Raw genomic sequence first — 23632 nt, forward strand, 5'->3', positions numbered from 1 at the left:
ATCTCAAGAGTAAAAGCAGGGTAAATGTTTTGGGTCCAGTGACCCTTCTTCAGACCTGAGTATTTCCAGTGATTTCTGTTTTTCTTTTAGATTTCCAGGGTCTTGGTTTATAATCATACCATACAATAGCATTTATTACTGTATTCTCAGTGATTTCTCTCTCACTTTGAAAAGTGATGCTGAAACCAATTGTAGTGGCCCAATTTTTGCCCATTCCGTGCTCAATTAACCTCAATGCAGGTTGGGCATAGAACTGACGATTCTGCGTGTGTGAGGTTCAGTTTGTAACTGAGGTAACTGAAATTCATCATTTCCTTGTGGGGAAATCTTTCTAAGATCTAATCTTCATTCTGCTGACTAGTTTTATGGCAGTGCGGTCAAATTAGTTTCATATAATTTCCATTGCCCTTATTATCCATGAACTATATTTGTACTCATAGCACACAATTATTAGTGAAGTATCTTAGACTTTTTTTTATAGTTTTAGCCAATGGCACTCTGCACAGTAGTTAGCAAGATTGCTATTTAACTATATTATTTTCTTTAATAATCTGAGGTTAGTAGGCAGTATCCCTGAGACTGATGTTCTAGGTGCTTTGGCACCATTTTCACTGTAATTACCAGATATTTTTTAGTGTTGGAACTATGTGATCACTATTGATGTCTTAATAGGTACAACTCTAGTGTTTGCCTTTATCATTCTCTTTCATCATTTGTGCCTTGAAGGTATAATTTGAGTCCACCATACAATTTTGTCATGAATACATATATTCTTTGTTCAACCATCATACTCCTCCAAGGGATAGCCTAGCAGTTGTGGCTACCATTTATTTTATTAAATTTACTTTAATAGAAACAAAATTATTAAATACCTCTTCAGAGGATGCCTCAAGATAGATGTGTCCTCTGGTCCCCTATGCACCACAAGCCAGTGGGGTTTCTGTCCCTCCAAGGCTGTAAGACCTCTGAATAGGGCTTCAGCTTCAGGGATGTGCACATCATCAGACAAGGAGATGGCCTATTAGTTGGTAGCCTTTGGAAAGATTTCCCAGGCTGGTTCTCTGACAGCCATTGTGAGGTTGGGACCCAGTTAAAGGACCTACCCTTCTTTTTAATGTACGTCACAATATTCTACCATAAAAGAGCACTCTAATTACACTGTGCAGGGCTGGATGAACACAGCAGGCCAAGCAGCATCATAGGAGCAGAGAGGCTGACGTTTCGGGCCTAGACCCTTCATCAGAAAAGGAGAGTCGCAGGGAGGAACGCTTCTGTAGGATCTCAATGCCATGAGTGTAGATATTGTCACGGTTGGGGCCAAATTGGGAAGGCTTGAATGTGGATTGTAGTCCATTGGGGATGATCTGGTTCCGTAGGCAGGTGCTAAGGAAGGTGATGTGGTTGTAGTACCTGGTTTGCTTCAGGACGTGGTTGAGCAGTTTCAGGGCCGAAGAGATTACGAGACAGTTGCCGTGGGAGAGAGATCCCTTGAGGTTTGTCCGGAGGGAGGAGGGTAACTTCTTCAGGCTAGGCATCCTTAGAAGAGGCTTCGCAGTGGGGTTAAAATTGAATCAGAGATAGTAGGAACTGCAGATGCTGGAGAATCCGAGACAACAAGGTGCAGGGCTGGATGAACACAGCAGGCCAAGCAGCATCATAGGAGCAGAGAGGCTGACGTTTCGGGCCTACATCCTTCATCAGAAAAAATGTAGATCAAAAATGTCTTTCTGCTTTTAGGCCTTTCAATAAAATTTCCTGACCCTGCATCACCTGATATCAAAGGGAGAATGATAGATAACATATCAAAAACAATCTGAAAAAAATGTTAATATAATGAAGAATTCCAAAGTTATAAGTTAAGAATTAGGGAGCTTATCTTAATTCTGGACGTGCAATTATATTGGCATGTTAGTACATTGAGAAGTCCAAGCAGATATTCAACCTGTTTACACTTTTCCCTTCTTTCACACACTACTGAGAAAAGAACAGAGCATTTTATCAGCACTTGAAAGGGAGGGTTTGTGGTATGATACAGATGGTTTGCGAGATAGTATCATAGAATGTGTGACCTTCACCACAGAGCAGAAGGAAGTATTTATGTGTGTAGAGGTGGATGAACACAGCCGGCCAAGCAGCATCATAGGAGCAGAAAGGCTGACATTTCGGACATTTCAGAAAACTGATGAAGGGTCTAGGCCCGAAACGTCAGCCTCTCTGCTCCTATGATGCTGCTTGGCCTGCTGTGTTCATCCAGCCCTGCACCTTGTTGTCTCGGATTCTCCAGCATCTGCAGTTCCTACTATCTCTGACTCTAATTACACTTTTCCCTTTCTTTATTCCTCAAAAAATTTGCCTTTTCACATAATTATGCAATCTCCTTTTAAAAGCTCCATTATGGATTCAACAGTTATCACCAATAAAAGAAAAAAGTCCTCAACTTCATTCATTTGGTGATCAATTCAATTTTGTCATATGGACTTATTGTTTCACTGAAAGAAAATATTTTGTTGAAGTTTTTCATCTCAGGCTCATCAGAATAATTCATAATTTAGAAGGAAAACCAAGAATTTATCCTGTATAGATGGAAAGTGCTTATTGATTGGCAAGGAGGGTCTGACTGGTAAAAGTATTTCCATGGAAAATGGGACCAGTTGATGATGATAAGCAGTTAACACTCAAGCTTTGTTTAAATTTTAAACCAGGCAGTTTGACTCTGATTGATCACCTGTCTGGTCACCAGGTTTTAAAATGCTGCCAATCATCATTAATTGTTACATTCAACTTGGGAATACCTCTACCAATCTGACTCGACTTGCCAATCAATCAGCACTCTCTTAGAAACTACCCACACAATATAAATTGCTCTGCTCCCCTATAGCCTCTATCTTTCAAGATGTGATATACTCTATTGTGCTGTTAGTGAGTTGCTACTCAGCCCTATCAACCGATTCATGTAAAAGGATTTTGTGAAGAAACAATACAGATCACAATCTGTTAGATGAAAAGCACCAGAAGATGAAGGTTACTTTACATTATCAGATGAGAGGTCAATACCTACTTCACCAAGGGATAGGATAGATTTTCTCAATTTACTTGGCTGATGTACTTTAATTAATATTGATCAGTATAGATTTTATTGGATGATTTCAGAATTCCCTTAATTTATGAAATATTTTTGCCTTCATGTTATCCTGTGGTATAAAGTAGGTGTCTTTAGTCTACTCTATCAAATAATGCTTAGCTTTTACATTTGCTAGGTGACAACTAGGCAAAATGTATTCCTGACCAATAACCTCAACCATTTTTGTTCTGTACTGGACCAAATAAGCAATATAACTATACTGATCTCTACTATCCCAATTCTCATCTATTTTACTCACTGGGAGCTGGCATTTCATCCTTGGATAACATTTCATGGACCTTGGAAGCTGTCCAGGACACTGCCCAGAGATCGTACCTGAATGCCCTGGTCGACCCATTGTCTCTGCCTGCTCCTGCCCCACCGAAATTATCTCCAACTATCTGGACTCCATTTTCTCCCCCTTGGTCCAGGAACTCCCTACCTACGTCCGTGACACCACCCACGCCCTCCACCTCCTCCAGAACTTCCAATTCCCCGGTCCCCAACACCTCATCTTTACCGTGGACGTCCAGTCCCTATACACCTGCATTCCCCATACAAATGGCCTAAAGGCCCTCCGCTTCCTCCTGTCCTGCAGGCCTGACCAGTCCCCCTCCACTGACACCCTCATCCGCTTAGCCAAACTCGTCCTCACCCTCAACAACTTCTCTTTCAATTTCTCCCACTTCCTACAGACAAAAGGGGTGGCCATGGGTACCCGCATTGGCCCAAGATATGCCTGCCTCTTTGTAGGTTACGTGGAACAATCCCTCTTCCGTACCTACACTGGCCCTAAACCCCACCTCTTCCTCCGTTACATTGATGACTGTATCGGCGCCACCTCGTGCTCCCATGAGGAGCTCGAACAGTTCATCCACTTCACCAACACCTTCCACCCCAACCTGAAGTTCACCTGGACCATCTCTAATACCTCTCTCTCCTTCCTGGAACTCTCTGTCTCCATCTCGGGCAACCACCTAGAAACCGATATTCATTTCAAGCCCACCGACTCCCACAGCTACCTAGAATACTCCTCCTCCCACCTACCTTCCTGCAAAAATGCCATCCCTTATTCCCAATTCCTTCGCCTCCACCGCATCTGCTCCCAGGATGAGGCATTCCACTCCCGTACATCTCAGTTGTCCTCGTTTTTCAAGGACCGTAACTTCCCCCCCTCAGTGGTCGAGAACGCCCTCAACCGTGTCTCCCACATTTCCTGCAACTCATCCCTCACACCCCGTCCACACAATAAGAACCAAAAAAGAATCCCCCTCGTCCTCACGTTCCACCCCACCAACCTCCGGATCCAACGCATCATCCTCCGACACTTTCGCCATTTGCAATCCGATCCCACCACCAAAGATATCTTTCCCTCCCCACCTTTATCTGCTTTCTGGAGGGACCACTCTCTCCGTGACTCCCTTGTCCGCTCCACACTCCCCTCCAGCCCCACCACGCTCGGCACTTTCCCCTGCAACCGCAGTAAGTGCTACACCTGCCCCCATACCTCCTCCCTCACCCCCATCCCAGGCCCCAAGAAGACTTTCCACATCAAGCAGTTGTTCACCGGCACATCTGCCAATGTGGTATACTGCATCCGCTGTACACGTTGTGGCCTCCTCTACATCGGGGAAACCAAGCGGAGGCTCGGGGACCGCTTTGCAGAACACCTATGCTCGGTTCGCAATAAACAACTGCACCTCCCAGTCGCGAACCATTTCAACTCCCCCTCCCATTCCTCAGACGACATGTCCATCCTGGGCCTCATGCAGTTCCACAACGATGCCACCCGAAGGCAACTCATATTCCGCTTGGGAACCCTGCAGCCCAATGGTATCAATGTGGATTTCACAAGCTTCAAAATCTCCCCTTCCCCTACCACATCCCAAAACCAGTCCAGCTCATCCCTGCCTCCCTAACCTGTTCTTCCTCCCACCTATCCCCTCCTCCCACCTCAAGCCGCACCCCCATTTCCTACCTACTAACCTCATCCCGCCCCCTTGACCTGTCCATCCTCCCTGAACTGACCTATCCCCTCCCTAACTCCCCACCTACACTCACCTTTACTGGCTCCATCCCCGCCTCTCCGACCTGTTTGTTTCCTCTCCACCTATCCTCTCCTCTATCCATCTTCTATCCGCCTCTCACTCTCTCCCTATTTATTTCAGAACCCCCTTCCCCTCCCCCATTTCTGATGAAGGGTCAAGGCCCGAAACGTCAGCCTTTCTGCTCCTATAATGCTGCTTGGCCTGATGTGTTCATCCAACTCTGCACCTTGTTCTCCAGGACACTGCCCAATTCAGTTTCTTCGATATCAAATCTGTCTTCAGTTTTAGTTAACTGTTCCTCTATACTCTACATTTTACACTGATAGTGGCTTGGGGATAAATATTACACGAGTGGGAGATTCTTTTTCACTCACATCAACACAGATACAATCTCCAGCAGGGAATCACTGAATAGAAATGAAAAGTCTGAATCCTGCAAATTTCATCGCCATGCCTGTGGAAGCAGACACCATGTGGCTGAGATTAACTGGCTCTGCAACACCAGAGACTGAAATTTGAGTTATTCTGCTCTAGATGAGGAGTGGCACGGGAAAGTCAAGTTTTCAAGTCATAGTTTTCTTTGAACTGAATTTGGGCCACGGCTTAAATATTTCCGTTAAAGCAACGTCGTTTATGCTTTAAAATCCTTCACCTCCTGGAGATAGTGCTATGGAAACGGACTAGATATTGTAGAAAAATGATTAATAGAATAAGTCAATAGAGTAGTCCTCATTTACTCTTTTTATTCAGCTGATGAAATCTACAGAAGTGCTTCATCTTTCTAACCATTGCCCCCAGAAGTCAATAATAGGATTCTGAACACACAATGAAGGGTAGGTTTGCCGTATCTTTGTTTAGATTTCAAGGTCTGGCCTACAGTGATTAATGTGCAGTCAGGATGACCATGGCAGTCCAAGATATTTAAAAATCTTTGACCTTGACCCTACTGGAGACAGATAAAACCGCAGTTTACCTCCCAGGCCATGCTGAGCTTTTATCAAGCACAGCAATTTATTCCCAGTCTTGTTTTTTAATTGATCTTTTGAATCATTAGTGAATTAGTGAAACCAAATAGCACTTAAAAAGATAAATGCTGGTGTTGTGTTTCCAGCCACGGAAGTAATCCATCATGTTGTAAAATTAGTAGCAAGTAAACCGAAGGGCAGAATCGCTATCAATCTGTGATAAGTAATTACCTATATTTCTGGTCAACTTCAGTACTGGAACTGTGGGGATTTTAACAGGATCATAGTCTTAGATGTGTAGGAGGGGTGGATGCTATTAAAAAGAAAGGACGAGCGTGCACTGTCGCAAACGTCAGACCTATGGTATTTTATAGACCGGTTAAATTTATATCCCACTGGCCTGCTAGCCAGCCCAAATAAATAAAATAGTCAGCCAACTGGTCTGAATGTACCTGACAGTTAAAAGGTTGAAAGGATGGCTCATCAGAATCTTGCACAGTACGGTGGAGCCTAGGGCAGCAGAGACTGAAGCATTCCTTTTGGAAAGTATTTAACATTTTTATCTATGACTTCAATAGTTTTGCCTGAACACAAGACTACTGAGCTCTTTTAAAATAAAAAACGAAACATCTGCAGATGCTGAAAATCAGAAACGAAAACAGAATTTGTTGGGAAAAAAAATTCCAGCAATTTCTGTATCTATGATGATTGAGCTCTAATTGGATTAATAGAGCCCCAAATTTCATCCACTTGAGCTCCCCACCTGCTTTCACTGTCCGCTTCCCGCCCTGCCAAAATCAATAGTGTTAAAAATTCTGAGGAAGGGAATGGGGCAGGCTTATTCTGCTCCATGCCTGGTTTCCATTAGACAGTAAGAGTTAAAATTCTGGCTTATACACAACAAACAGTAAGTGCGATAATCTTGTCCCCTGATTTGTAGAAGTACATTATTCAACTCAGCTGCTCAGAATATTATTTTCCATGCCTTGTGGTGACATATGCACTGAAGAAATGAAAAAAAAATCAATATAATTACCTTAACCTTTCACTTCTGACACGTGACTATCCAATAAGGTTTTGGATGGATTCCATCATACAGTTTTGAAATAAATGCATGAGCTGTGCCTGACCTTTGCTAAACAAAATTTCAATTTGTGCTATTGAACTTTAACCTCAGTCACTGAATCACTTCAGCTTTCTTTTTAAAGAAATAACACTGTGTGAAATGCTCAGCAAGGATAAATCAATCACCTGACTTTGAAGTTATAGCATATAGAAATCAGTGAAGTGGAAACTGGTAAAATCTACTTTTCATGTTGTTTGAAAATGTACTTTCCTTTCTGTATAAAGCCAAGTTCCTGTCTGTCTTTTCAAAATCACGCTTGGAAGTAGGTGAACAAAATAATTGCAAAGGTTAAAAGAAGTATTAGATGGAACTTCACTGCTGTTCACAAATTGATGCTGTGTCTTCCAATTGCAGCTACAGAGTACTGTGGACAGATGCATTTTCTCCCCTTTGCTTCACTGTGCCATTAACTGGCAGAAGAGGTGAAGGATAATCCTGAACTATCACCCAGTTTCTCGCCAGTTTGGGTCAGTGCCTAGGAAGACAGGGCCGGAGGGAACTGATCTTATCTTTGCTCCAGTAGCATCTTCCTAGCTGCCTTGAATCTGCTGTCTGTGGGATTTCCTCATGAGGAGTACAAAATGCAAAGTATTAAATCTCTCTCACTAAATTAAACCTTACAGTTTATTCCCACTTTCTGCCAACACCAGACTAACAACATTGGGCATGTCAAGTGCACCTTGCAACTTTTAAATGTTCAACCTTTCAAACTGACAGTAAAATTTGGTTCTGTGCATCTTGCAAGAGTATTCCTTTTTTTCCCTTAACCTAGTTAAAACTGAAGTTAAAAATGAAACCTCTGATAACCTGAAATTAATCCAACAATTTATAAGGCATTATTTATGTGTGTCTGTAAAGAGAAAAATAAGGGTACATTTGAGGTCTGGTGAATTGCCAATGTAGGCAAAAGACACATTCTTGTTTCATGACAACACAATCAGAAAGCAACCTCCTTAAACTCCGCCCACTTTCTTCAGGTCAAAGGTGTGGCTATGTGTACCTGTATGGGCCCCAGTTATACCTGTCTCTTTCTGGGGCACATGGAACATTCCTTGTTCAAATCCTAATTGGGTCCCTAACCGCAGTTCTTTTTCAGGTACATTGATGAAATCATCGGTGCTGCTTCTTTCTCCTGTCTGGGATTGGAAAAATTATCAATTTCACTTCCAATTTCCATCCCGTTCTCACTTTCACCTGGTCCCTCTCTGACAGCTCCCTTGCCTTCCTCGAAATCTGTGTTTCCATTTCTGGGGATAGGCTGATCACTGATAGCCTTTACACACCCGTTAACTCCCACAGTTACCTTGATTATGCATTCTGAAAACCCTGCTTCCTGTAAAGACTCCATTCCATTCTCCCAGTTTCTCCATCTTCATCGCATCTGGTCTGACGATGCCACCTTACTCAGGGAGGCCTCAGAAATATTCACATTTTTCCTCAACTATGGATTCCCCTCTGCCTTGGTTGACAGGGCCCTTAGCTACATCTAGCACATCTCCCGCACTTCTCCCTCAGCCCTTCTCTTCCCTTTCACAACAATGATAGAGTCCCCTTGGTTCTCACCTATCACCCCACCAGCCTCTACATCCAAGGGATAGTAAGTCACTCTTTTTGTTACCTCAAATAGGATGCCACCACCAGACACATATTCCCCTCCCCTCCTTTGGTAACATTCTGCAGAGACTGTTCCCTCTGGGACACCCGAGTCCATGCTTCCTCCACTCCCAACATCTCCCCACATCCCAACAGTAGTTTCCCATGCTACTGTAGAAGGTACAACACCTGCCAATTTACTTCCTCCCTCCTCATTATCCAAGGGCCCAGATCGACCTTCCAGGTGAAACAGCGATTTACCTGTACTCCAGTCTAGTCTACCGTATTCGCTGTTCACAATATGGTCTCCTCTACATTGGGGAGATGAAACGCAGACTGGGTGACTGCATGTCTGACATAAAAATGACTTTGAGCTTCCAGCTGCCTGCCACTTCAACACAACACCATGTTCCCACACCAGCGTTCCAGTAAGCTCCAGCACAAGTACAAAGAACAAAATCTCATTTTCTGCTTGGGGATTCTGCAGCCTCTGGGACTCAATACTGATTTCAATAATTTTAAAGCCTGATTTCATGTTTTCATTTTTTTTACCCAACTCCACACCCAGTCCTATTCTGATATGATTTGCTTTTAGCATACAATACCCATTCTCTGCTACCCTCAGCTCTCACTATCACGAGTTCAACTTCTCTTCTGTTCTGGCCCGCCATCCCTAATCTCTTCATTTAACTTCCCCTTTCATATCTCTCCCTCCGGGCTCCATCTCCACGTAGCTTCTCACCTCTCCCTCCCTCAACCTGCAACCTAGTCTTCAACATAACTACTGCCTTTACCTAGCTGCTATCAGTTCTAATGAAGAGTTAGCAGACTCAAAACGTTATCTCTGCTTTCTCCTGACACATGCTGCCAGACCTGATGAGTTTCACCAGAAATTTCCATTTCTGTTGCAGGAAGTTACATTACCAGGTAGTCTACAATCATAATTTTCAGCTCAGAGAACTAATAAAATACGTTTTAATTGTCAATACTTATGGTTAAAGTCATATTAAAAATACCTCGAATCTCACCTGGGTTTTGGCCAATCTTCCACAGTCATTTCAATTGGAAAATTGGTTGAGCACTCACAGAATTGGTTTAAAAAACTGATTTTAACTACTTGCATTTTCTCCCCACAAAAAATTTGCAAAGTTATGATATTATGAGCTTAGGAGATGTCAGCAAAAAATTCAAACAATGATAAACACCCCATTGCTAACTACTAAGCTAGGGGCAAGATTTTCCATTAATTTATATTGTGACACCATTGGGAACAGTCACCCAACATTGGTTTTCACTGGATCAGCCAACTAGTGGCTAGAAGGTGAGTTTGTTATGCAGTTAAGGATGGTGAATAGACTCTTGGCAGATCAATAGGAGGCCTCCAACACTGATGGAACACAAATTTGCTATTTCGTGTAAAGAAAAGAGAGGGCACATCTACATTTAGTGCCCTTTTATCTGTTGTAATATATTCAAAATTAAAAATGGCCACTGACGTGGGATAACCATCACTGGTGGTGGAGAAGCCTCTCCACATGCAGATCACGATAGTGGCTGAAGCCAGGTTGGTGTTGGGCAAGTGTGTTCTGGAAGTAATCTTGGGATCTTGCCTCCTACCTCCCCACTTTGATGCTGAGGGGCCACCAGCAGCTTTTTGCCAGGCTCCCGAAGGCCTGTATATAGGCTCGAAAATTTCAGCCAACCTCAGGCCATTTCTTTAAATTGGCCATTTAACTCATTTAACAAATTACTCATTGCTCAAAGGCCTCATCCTGCTTGGATGTGGGATGGTGCAGTAAACTACCATGTGGTCTCCTGCATCAGTTTCTGTCCTATCAGTATTCTGACCCTGGTCTGGTACATTTTCAGAGGCATATTGGATTAAATCGCAAACCATTTCAAGACTATATACCACTTCAGTGCTGGTATTGTTAATATTTAGGTAGGTTGACAGGTTAAATTGCCTTAGTCAAGGTTAAACATTCAGACTGACGTCCATTCTATTTCGTAATTCAAAGGCATAGTTGTTCCAAGAAATTGAAATGTCCAGTATTATAAATTAAGCAATTTTAATAAAAGTGCACAATTTGAATTTAATTGAAAAGATAATTTGAATTAGCAATTTTGAATTAAGGGCATATTCTAATGTTGCCTTCTATAGTAGATTTGAATTTGATTTCTCTTGTGTTACTGATAGCTTTTTGATTGTAGTTTTGCAGACCATAGTAAAACCTAATCACAATATGGGGTTAAGGAAATATTCAAACACCAGGTTATGATGAAATACTGTTCCTGGGTTTCTTTTACAAAAGCAACTTATCATTTCATCAAACATTTATGCTGTTGTGACGTTGTATGTACAATACAACAATCTTAACTTAGTGCAAATAGAATTTAGTGCAGTCCTTCTCTCGGAGGTATGACTGAATTTATTTGATACTCAAAGGGTTAGCAAGCCAGCTGAGCTTAAGCATGGATCATTGGGCTTTGTGTTTTGGGTGGAAACTAGAGACAAACTGTAAGAGTAGTTTATTTAACTCAGCTACACACATATCAGCTTCATCACATGTGCCATTCGCAAAATATCACTAAAAATGTTGTTCAGCCACCATGCAAAACATTGGCTGCAATTGTTATAAAGAGGCTGTTAGAATGTGGAATAATTTTAGAAATTGATCTTTCTGGTGAAAATATGCACCTAGTTTCATTGCTAACAGCTTGATTCAGGGTAAACAACAAAACTAAGGGTGAATTTGATGCCAAATCCCTTCTATAGTAAATTGTTAAACTTACCCTTGTCTAAACTCCCTGGGATTAATTTTACTACGGGCCAATGTATGTTGAACAGTTTCTGAACAGAATTAGATAAGTTACTCTTGGAAAGAGTCAGCACAGGGTGAATGGGCTGAATGACCTCCTCTTTTGTGACTATTCCAGAATTTTTTCTATGAATGATTTATTTTCAATTCCATGAGTTTTAATTTTAGCTAACTGTCTCTTATGAGAAACTTTGTTGTTGTTTTATGGATGTCTATATATATATATATGTAACATTTCTAATAAGAGGATCAAACAAACTTTCCTTTCTTCCAATAGTTTTTGAATCGCTGAATTCCCCACCATCAACATCCTGCAACCTGCTGTTGACAGAAACTGTACTGGATCAGTTATACATACACCGCAACTAGAACAGCGGGTCAGAGGCTGGGAATTTTCCAACATTGAAAAGTCTGAAATCAGGTATATCATGTAATGCTACATTTAAGCTGCTCAACAGCATCCAGGCCAAAGGTACCTACTTGATTGACTCCTCATGGTCTAGCATATCCCTCATGCTACCATTACCAACAATCCAGGGGATTTACCATGGTTCAGTGAAGAATGTGGGAGAGCATGCCTATAGCAGCATAAAGCATAGCTTAAAATGAGTTATCAATCCGATTACATTACAGATCAGGACTGAAGACCAATGGAGGATATCGAAATGGATCATCCACTTGACACTTCTGGATGAAGATTGTTATGTATGCTTTAGCCTTATCTTTTCCTCCAGTGAGTTGTTTAATTACCTACCACCATTCTTGACTGGATATGCCTGGGCTGCAAAGCTTAGATCTAATCTGTTGGTTGTGGGATTCCCTACCTATATCTATCACTTGCTGACCATGCTGTTTGGCACACAAGTAATACTGTTTGGTATCCATCATGACAATTCATCTTCAGGTATGCCTGGTGCTGCTCCTGGCATGCCTTCCTGCACTCTCCATTGAACCAGTGTAAATCCCCTGGCTTCTTTGTAATGGTTGAGTGGAGTATAGGCCAGGCCATGAGGTTGCAAATTGTTTTGGAGTATAATTCTGCTGCTGTTGATGGCCTACAGTGCCTCATGGATGCCCAATCTTAAGTTACTAGATCTGTTCAAAGTCTTTTAGCACAATGATAGTGCAACACAGCACAGTGGAGGTTATCCTCAATGTGAAGGTGGGACTTCATCTCTCTTACCAATATTGTCATGGACAGATGCATCTGTAACTGGTTGATTGGTAAGGATGAAGTTAAGTTTGTTTCTCCCTCTTGATGGTTCCCTCACCGCCTGTCACTGACCCAATCTAGAAGCTATGTCCATTAGGACCTGAACCTGTCTGATTTCCAATTTGTACACTTCAACTGAAGATTGACAACCTCAGAATCTCCATACATGTAAATAGATTTCCTGCTTATCCTCTCTCAGGTCTCATGGGGGGACATCTTATACCTAAGACATGAATAAGACTTTTTTTTTCAGTTGTCCAAGCTCGCAGATTCAACTAGATATGTCACTGTTTTCCCTCTCCCCCATGCTGTAATGCTGCACTCATAACTTCTGTAAGTAAACCTTAATATGTGGTCCAAGGTGTATATTTAAATCATTCAAATCCTCTCCTGTCTGGATTTTCTAATCCTCAATGACATCTTGGCTGCAATATGGCTCGTGACACTGTTTCCTCAGCACCGCTAATTGCATTGCTAGTGGTATTATATCAAGTTATTTTGTATAATTCTGCAGCTATTTCATAGTTCTTTCAAAATCTAATTTTGTCTCACATCTCCATTCATTTCCACAACTGCAGGAAATGGAAAATTCATAGCCATTCTGCTTCATCCAGCACCTTGAAGTTGCTGACTGCTGTAGTAATTCTTCATTTCTTCTTGCATTAACTGGCTCTTTTACAACTCTGAAATTATTCAATCTGTTTCACACTTCTGATACCATGCTTCAAGTAATGAGTTTAATGGTTGCCACAAGTTGAAGTGAAAGCAACTCAAAGGTAACAATCGAAGGTAGTGGTCAGATGACTACAACAAGAAAGCCTGGACAACATGTGCATGTTTTTTTTCCAGACTCTAGGTGTGTGTATTCCATTCTAATGAATCCACATTTCTTTCTATAAAAATAGTAATTATCAACATCCATGCAGGTTGAATAACTGTTAAATTCTATCATTCTTTAACACCTTACAAAGTCCATATGTAGCAAAAAGATTGATAAACGAGAAGGACGACATTTGACCCACTATTTATTGCTTGTAAAAAGGAAATGAAAAATTATCTTATTTTAAGAAACAATAAAATCCAGGTTGCCTATGTAAATGTTTCTGCTGAGTGAATATTGCAACTGCTAGTTTTCTGCAACCATTACAGATGCAGGGCTACTTACCGGGAAGTGACCCAGCATGACCTTCTTATCCTTAGGCTCAGGAGCAAGGTAGTTCCAGGTTACTGTCGTCTAGTGCAAGGAGATCTACAGCCGACTGCTTTGAGAAATGGCACTAGAAACTTCTGCATTAGTTTTCCTCCACCTAATGGAAGGATTTTGTCCCTTTGCAATCATTTCATGTAATTTTAAACTACATATCATGGAGGTGAATCTTCAATTTCCATAACAATTGCATACATTTCCTAAACTCACTAGCTGACAGCTATTAGAAGGAATTGTAGATTTAACCAGAAGCCTAAGAGACACAAATTAGTTTTGTTAGTGTCACATAACTGGTAATATCTGTTATTATCTCAATTGTAAGGGAGCCTAAGCAGAATACTTTAAAATTAGATTGGTTTCTTTTACCTGACCATTGGCTCTCTGCTGAGCCCATTGGGTATGTTTTGAGACTATAGTGATGGTTATAAATTAGTTTTTATTCCATGCTGTTTCACAGCAAGACTGATTGAAGAATCTCTAAAACATTCATCTCATTAATGGAATCCTAGTAATGTTTCAAATCCATCCCAGTATTAATTTAAATGTTTCATTCTTTCAGGAGGACGTATTATTGTAAGCACAACATACAAAGGAAATTCAGAGTCGGCCTATAAAGCGTGACCAATCCGCAACTACCAGTTTTTTGCACCCAAAATGAAAATGACAGATTTCTCTTATGCCATAACATCCTTTTTATGTCAATCTCTGTTGCAGAGAAAGTCAATAATTGGCCGTCAAAACAAGGCGTGATTAGGCAATTATATTCATAATTTTTGATTTTATTTGCAATTTAGTGCGTTTTTTATGACTGACATCCATCTATTTTACACAAAAGTCTCAAAATTATATTAGCATCTATTCATTACTATTTGAAGTATTTTAGGCGAGTTCAACTGGATGACATAAGGGAATGATAATGCATCTTGATTTAACTGCTTGGTGGCTGTCAAAGAATTATTGGGGACTATTTTGATCACTAAGCATTATTAAATCAGTATAAACGACTTTAAAGTCAAGGGAGGGGCCTGTTCAATATCTTGAATCGTCTAACGTTTGACTGGGTCAAGTAAGTTACAGCATGTTCAGCATAAAATGGAGCAAGAAAGGACCAGGGGAGTTGATGAAAGTTGATAAGACAGTCAAGGTCGAGTTAATGGATCTCTGACTCCTCCCTTCGCTTCCTCGACATTTCTGTTTCCATTTCTGGGGATAGATTGGCCACTAATATCCATTATAAACCCACTGACTCCCACAGCTACCTGGACTATACATCCTCACACCGCACTTCCTGTAAAGACTCCATCCCATTCTCTCAGTTCCTCCGTCTCCGTCACATATGTTCAGATGAGGCCAACTTCGACAAGGGAGCCTCCGAAATGTCTACATTCTTCCTCAAACAAGGATTCCCCAGCTCCGTTGTCGACAGGGCCCTCAATTGGGTCCGACCCATCTCCCGCACTTCCGCCATCACCCCTTCTCTTCCCTCCCACAACAGCGATAGGGTTCCCCTTATCCTCACCGACCATCCCACCAGCATCCACATCCAGAAGATCATCGGATGTCATTTCCGCCACCTCGAGCAAGATGCCACCACCACACACATATTCCCCTCCCCTCTCTTGTCCGCCTTCCACAGGGACCGTTCCCTCCGGGACACCCTGGTCCACACTTCCTTCACCCCCAACACCTCCCCCAGCCCTACGGCACCTTCCCCTGTAACCGGTGAAGGTGCACACCTGCCCATTTACCTTCTCCCTCCCCAGAATACAAGGGCCCAAACATACCTTCCAGGTGAAGCAACATTTCACCTGCACTTCCCAGTATCTAGTCGACTGTATTCGTTGCTCACAATGTGGTCTCCTCTACATTGGGGAAACGAAGCATAGACTTGGCAACCGCTTTGCAAAACATCTACGTTCTGCTCGCAAAAAAGACCCTGAACTACCTGTTTCCTGCCACTTCAATGCACCACCTTGCTCCCTGGCCAATATCTCTGTCTCCGGCTTGCTATAGTGTTCCAGTGAAGCCCAGTGCAAGCTGGAGGAACAACACCTCATTTTCCGCTTGGGGATCCTACAGCCCTCCGGACTCGATATTGAGTTCAATAATTTTAGGGCCTAAACTCTCCCATGTCCCAGCCCACCACCCCACACACCAGGCCTTGTTACCACAAGGCCTGCCACTACACACCCCCTGTTGTTAGTCACTAACAGTCCCCATTAACAACTACTCACCCTCCCAGCCTGATCGCTAGCAACTCCTTTGTCTATCCAACTGTCTTTCTCTCTCTTTGGGCTCTATCCTATCGTTTACTCTCTACCCCACCCACCTCCCTACTTTCTGCATATAAGCTGATGTTTTCCCAGCCACCGTCAGTTCTGAGGAATGATCACCGGACCCAAAACGTTAACTCTGTTTTCTCCTCCACAGATACTGCCAGACCTGCTGAGCTTTTCCAGCGACTTTTTTTTTGCTCCTGATTTACAGCATCCGCAGTTCTTTTGGTTTTTATACAGCATGTTCTTTGCTGGGAATGGATCTCTTCCCAATTTCCCCAATATACATTAGGTACTAAAAAGCCTCCCAGCTGAACTAACAGCATAGCTCACATTTAGCACAAGACACTACAAGAACAAAGGAACAAAAATAAAATATGTTAGATGCTGGGGATCTGAAATAAAAACAGCAAGTGCTGACAAATCTATGGAGAGAGAAATACAGTTAATGTTCATACAGTCCAATATGACTATTTTTTGGAGCTGAAGAGAAGTAGAGGTAACTTTTTTCTCTTATTGTCACATTTCCATGCTCAGTCTATTCCAGTGAAGACTAAAGCAAATTTGAGGAATAGCACCTCATCATCTTATCAGACACTTAAAAACCTTCCAGACTCAACATTGACTTCAAAAACTTCAGACCATGAACTCCATTTTGGTTTATTTTCTCCAGTACCTGTTTGTTTCTTGTTTGTATGTCTTTGCTTTCAGACAAAACTGAAATTTATGCTATCTATTAACACCTATACTGAACCGTTGCCTTTTTCTTTACCACTACTATTACTATTCTCTTTGCCTTTCGTTCCGCAATGTCTTTAGTATTTATGCTCGCTTGGCTTTTAACTTATTCTTGACCCTTCTCCTTTCTCAACAGTATAAAACCTATTGCACTTCCACCTCATTCTAAAGAAAAATCAGACTCAAAACATGACTCTTTGCCCCCTCCTCACAACTTAGATTTCCCCCAAATTCTGTAACATCTGCAAACTTGGGAGTATTACAATTGGAAACACCTCCAAACAAATTGTGAACAGCTGGGGTCCGAGTACTGATCCTTGTGGGGCCCCACTGATCACAGACTGCCATCTGGAGAATGGTCAATTTATTCTGAGTCTCTATTTCAGCCTGCTAACCAATTCTTAATTCATGCTAGTGTACTATCCCCAATCTCATTGCTCAAATTTTGTTTAGTGACCTTTGCATGGGACTTAATTGAAAGCCTTCTAAAAGTCCAAATAAACCATAACCGCTATCCTCAAAATTTTCTATTAGATGTGTCAAATGTGATTTCCCATTTATAAATCCATGGTGATTCTGTCCAATCAATTTTTAAAAAATATCCTGTAATCACATTCCTTACAATACATTCTAGTATTTCCCTGCTACTGACATCAGGCAAATGGGACATTTTCTTCTATCATCCTCATTACTTGAATAATGGAGTCACATTTGAAATCTTCTAATCAGCAGGCACGTTTGGAAGCTAATTACCAATACATCAAATATCTCTGCAGTCGCCTCTTTCAACACTCTAGGATGAAGTTCATTAGATCCGAGGGATTTCTCAACTTGCATGTTACTTCGCTTGGGGACATTAATATTGTCAGCAGGTTGCTCATCAAGTCTCCAAAAGATTCCTTCAAAAAAAGCTTACATTGAACATAAGATCACCTGGTTGTGTGCCAGTGTGTGAAAACAGAAGCAGGACACAGTGAGAGACACGATGGTTCACAATGCCTAGGAACTGGGTTCAATACCAGTCTCCACTGACCGTCTGTGTGGAGTTTCCACATTCTCCCCATGCCTGCATGGGTTTCCTCTGGGTGCTCCGGTTTTCCCCCGCAATCCAAAGATGTGCAGGTTAGGCAGATTGGCCACGCTAAAAATTGCCCTGTAATGTGCAGATTAGGTGGATTAGCTGTGGTAAAATTTACAGCACTTTATGTTCTTCATTTGCATTATAAACTGTCTAATTATCTTAATTTGGTTATTATTGTAGCTATTAGACTGTTGTTGTTGTTTAGCATAAATTGTATAAACACATCTATTGGTAGATCAGAGATAGTAGGAACTGCCAATGCTGGAGAATCTGAGATAACAGGGTGTAGAGCTGGATAACACAGCAGGCCAAGCAGCATCAGAGGAGCAGGAGAGCTGACGTTTTGGGCCTGGACCCTTCTTCAGAAAATCTGAAGGGTCCAGACCCGAAATGTCAGCTTTCCTGCTCCTCTGATGCTGCTGGCCTGCTGTGTTCATCCAGCTCTACACCTTGTTATCTCTGTTGGTAGATGTTTAGTTTTGAGCTTTGTGAGCTGGTTGAGTACAGTTTATCCTCTGCTTATCCCAAGCAACCAAAGGAACATAATATATTGCTCAATTATATGTAGGGCAATTTTTTCAGACTAATACAGCATCTTGTTAGTGAAATATATCACCTTTCAAAGTGCCCAGTCTACCACAAATTGCCCTGGAATATCAAAGTATCTCAACAATTTGAGCAACAGGTTAAGAAGCCATTCCATTCTGATCTGTTCAGTGGCTGCTTGAGCAAGATTTAACATGTTTATGTCCCTTTGAAGCTTGTTAATAAACTCCTCACAGTTCACAACACTTCTAAGTTTTATGCCATCCATTGATTTTGAAATTATATGCTCTATATATCAAAGTCTAAGTTATTTATGTATGTGAAAAAAGATAGGAATCCTAATGCCCATCCCTGGGGAACCCTGTCATAAACATTCCTCTAGTCTAAAAAACAACCATTCACTTCTGATCTCTGTTTTCCAACCCTCAGCCAACTTCTTTTCATGTTACTACTGTCCTTTTTTGTTCCAGGAGCTTTAGTGCTTTGCACAAATTTGTTGTGCAGCACTTTAGAAAATACTTTTGAAAATTAATGTACACCACACCAACAGCATTACACTCATCTACCACTGTAACCTCATTGAAAAGCTGAAGCTAGTTAATTCGAGAGAATTCACTCCAACAAATCTGTACTGCCATCCCCTAATAAAATCACATTCGACAAAGTGTCTTTGTCCTGAGTCATTATTTTCTAAAATTCTCCCCACCAACAAGACTCAGCTCTAAAATAAAAGCAAAACCTGTTTCTCAACAAACATACATCCCTGGAAAATCTCAGCAGGTCTGGCAGCATCTGTGGAGCGAGATAAAAGTTAACTTTTTGAGTCAAATGTGATTCATCTTTGGAATTTCAGAAGTGTAAACTGGTGATGGTATGGCCGTGGACTTCCTGGTTCATATTTCACATTGCTTTCCTTCATTCCAATTCTCTAGTCCTTGTTTTCTGTTTTCAGTTACTAAAGAACACCTACCTGGACAGAGCCTGTGGCAAATGTGATTTAGATACAGAAAGGCAGTACAGATTTGTGGGAGTGAATCATGTTGAATTAACCTGCTTCAGCTTTTTGATGAGTTTGCAGAGGTAGACGAGGGTAATGCTGTTGCAGTTGAAAGAGGAAGAGAGAGTAACACTACACTTTCACTAACCAAGAACACCATCTTGTGGCTAACAGTTCAGACTCTAGCACTGTGTCAACAGTGGAGGCCAGTTTAGAACCAGGACCAGGACAGGGTTAGCCATCAGGCACTTCAGTCTGGATAGCAGGGTAACAGTAAGGTGAGTGTTGAGAAGGTGCTGATATCAGTGTCAAATACAACAGGCCGAGACAGAACATTGAAAGTCGGGCTTTCTTGGGCTGCTCTGAGGGGTTCTGAAAGGCCATCTGGGTCTCTCCCCCAGTGCAAGTCAGTCATCTTTCACCTGCCATACTGTAGCCATAGGGTGGCATTAAGTAGAAGCACAAGGCTCTAACAAGATAAGTTTATTGTATAAGGTGTTAGGTTGTGAAAGGGTTAATACTGTGGATTGCATTAAGCACCATCCTATATGATGGTATCATATAGACTCTGGTGGAAGAACGGCTCAAGATCTTGAAGGAGACAGAGCAACCATTTAGGTTTCTCTCATAGTCTTAGTAACACTGTCTATCATATTAATGTAATTGACATCTATTGCTATCGTGCAATGAATGATGCCTTGTTTATGACAAGGGTCTCTTTTGATTAGACAACAGAGTGTGTTTCCACTTCCACACTAGATTAACAGGACCCTTTAGATCCCAACGTAAAGTGAGGCTAGCAGCAGCAAGTCTACCTGATGTACCTTTCACCATGGTGATTGTGGTGAGGGCGCATCATACTACATGATGAGCAAACAGACATTGGAGGCTCCGTGAATACAGATGAAATCCTTAGTAGGCAAATGAAATATTTTAAAATGCGTACCAGGGCTACAGGCTGAGAAAGCTAGAAGGAAGCAGAATATTTAGTACTCAGAGCAAGTGCTGCTACCGCTGTTGGCAGGCACTATCAGCTGCTGTAAGGGAAATCACAGGCCACAGAAGTAATTTTTATAACAAGGCTGCAACACCTAAAAAATTGCAAAGCCAGATTTAAAGTAATAATAAAGCAATGTAGGAGTCTAAGCAAACAAAGTTTATCATAAGGAGGAAGTTAGGTGACTGTTGAGACCACATAAGAAAACAAGAGCCATTATTTAAACTGCAATGAAGATGGAAATAATTTATTAAGAGCTCAAAAAATGGGATTCATCCAGGAAAAAAAAGGAACACATCAGGGGTTATTGGTAATGCTACAGACAATTTGAATTGTCAAGATGAATCTGTTAAAGAGAACAGATTACTTCTAAAGCTACAAGCAGTATGATTCACTCAGTAAGGCCATTGAGAGAAAATAGGATAGTCTTTCAAACCAAAGGCAACAAACTGTAATCAATAAAAGAAAGAGAAATTCTTAAAGAGAATGCGATCAACCACTTTACTGACAGGAGATAGGAATTCGCCATTTTGATCACAGAACCACAGGAAAATCCTCCAGTACTACATTGCATTGAAGCAGTGTTGTTATCTATCAAATTAATCCTACAAGGAGACAATCAACTTTATCAATGGGGATCTGCAGAATCCATTTTTCTTAAGGTACAAAAGCTGAAAACACATGTGAGGAGCCAAATGAGGACACTAACAAGACTGCAGATTCTAAGAATTGGAGTTAATGCTGTGGAGCAAGGAAACCTCACAGGCATAAACAGTGCTCTGCTATTAACAAAGAATGCTTGAAATAATTGGCTGCTTCCAGATATACAGAAGCAGGACAGGTGATATATCTTTCAAAATTCAAAATTACTACAATCAACCCTGCAACACAACGTGTCAACCAAGGGATGTCTACTTCTTAATGAAGAATTCTTGCTCTTGACCATTAATTTGTGCCTTGACCTCCATCTTCTTCGTGAGGCAGAAGGGGTTAAACTGGTCAATAGCTAGCCAAGAAACAGGGAGTCATGCCACAAGTATTCAAGAAACAGCTGGTAATAGAACCACAGGTCAAATGACAATTCAAAGAAGATTTCATAGGGCTTTTCTAAATTTAAGGTAGACTTAGGGTCGTACAGATCTACAGCACTGAAAAAGGGCCTTTGGTCCATTGCATCTACACTGGTCAAAAACAAACATACTTAAATATTCTACCCTCATTTTCCAGCACTTGGCCCATAGCCTTGTATGACTTGGCATTGCAAATGTACATCTAAATACTTCTTAAATTTTATGAGGGTTTTTGCCTCTATCACACTTACAGGCAGTGAGTTCCTGATTCCTACCATCCTCTGGGTGAAAAAGTTTTTCCTCACATTCCTCAAAACATCCGGTCCCTTAACTTAAATCTATGCCTCCAGTCATTGATTTTTCCATCAAGGAGAAAAGTTTCTTCTGTCTACCCTATCTATGCCTCTCATAATATTATACATTTCAGTCATGGCCCCTTTCAATTTCCTCTGTTCTAAGGAAAACAGTCTCAGTCTGTCTAATCTGTCTTCATAAGTGAAACTCAGCAACTCAGACAACATCCTGGTAAAGCTCCTCTGTACCTTATTCAGTGCGATCACATCCCTCCTATAATGTGGATTCCAGAATTGGTACTGCTCAAAAAAGGAGCCAGAATCCAAGGAAATTAGCTATGGTGGTATAACAGAATTGTTCCATATTGTCAACAAGATGGAACCCTGTGACTATGTAGGTTTGATAGAATTGTTTTCCAATTGTATCATCACAGAGGAAAGTTCAGATGGCAAGAATCAGCAAAGTTCATGAGGAGATACAAATGCTGAGAAAGCTAATGAGTAGTGTAGACCACTCGAGCTCACTGATGATAATTTAACTGAAGCTAGTCAAATGATTAAACAACTCAACAAGTACACAGTCTGTGTACTTCAGCATTGATTTCCTCGCAGATGGAGAATTAAGATTTGCTTACAGATTGAAGAAGGGCTGCGTACAATTCTAGGGAAATCACTACTGACATTGTGATAGACACATGAGTGTACATCATTGATTGATTAGGAGCACGTGAGGTTCCTATATGTCTCCCCCTTAACATGGGGGAACAATCGATATCTGAAGATTCATGATATAGTCAAAAATTAATTGCATGGCTCAGAGATCCAGGATATGTTCAAACAGTAATTGCTTGTTTCAGAAATTCCGAACATGCAAAAAGAAAGTTTCCATTTCAATAGTACAGTCATCCTCTATGTCAGAAATTAATATTAAATCTCTACAACATGATGAAACGGAGCAATGAAAGATATCCTTTACGAAGGAAATTAATAAGATATAGGGTCTTCTAATTGAAGGGGACTTTACGGACCTTGCACTGTCAAGAACAACATCAAGAATAAGAGTCTTCTCTTATTAAAGACTTACCAATCTCCAAATTCCAAAGAAAACATATTCTAGCAGAATAGTGAGACCACCAAACATCTAAATCTGTGAAGTTGGTGACTGGGAGGTGATAGGGTAATGGTAAATGTAATTATATACAAATACTATATCATCCTAATGAATGCCCCAAGCTGTAGGCATTTTGGCTGCTATCAGGACTGCAAGCCTTTACTGATGCTGTGACATGTGCACCGATGCCCATCAGTGATGGAATAGCAGCTCTTGAAATTTCTATGTCTCTCCCCATTGACACTGGGGACTATTCTTACAGACCACCCTGAAAGTGTATCAGAGAGATGCTATGATGGTCATGAGTTGTTGGAAAATGCCAGATGCCAGTGTGTGTGCATCAGGTACATGTAAATTGTGGCCTGAGATGCTTTTTATTTCTGAGCAATATGGAGGTCCTTTGGAGCAAGCAGTGAGCTGATATTGTCAGG

The sequence above is a fragment of the Rhincodon typus genome, chromosome 2 (genome assembly GCF_021869965.1).
Source record: "Rhincodon typus isolate 14 chromosome 2, sRhiTyp1.1, whole genome shotgun sequence".
In the NCBI taxonomy this organism is placed as follows: domain Eukaryota; kingdom Metazoa; phylum Chordata; class Chondrichthyes; order Orectolobiformes; family Rhincodontidae; genus Rhincodon; species Rhincodon typus.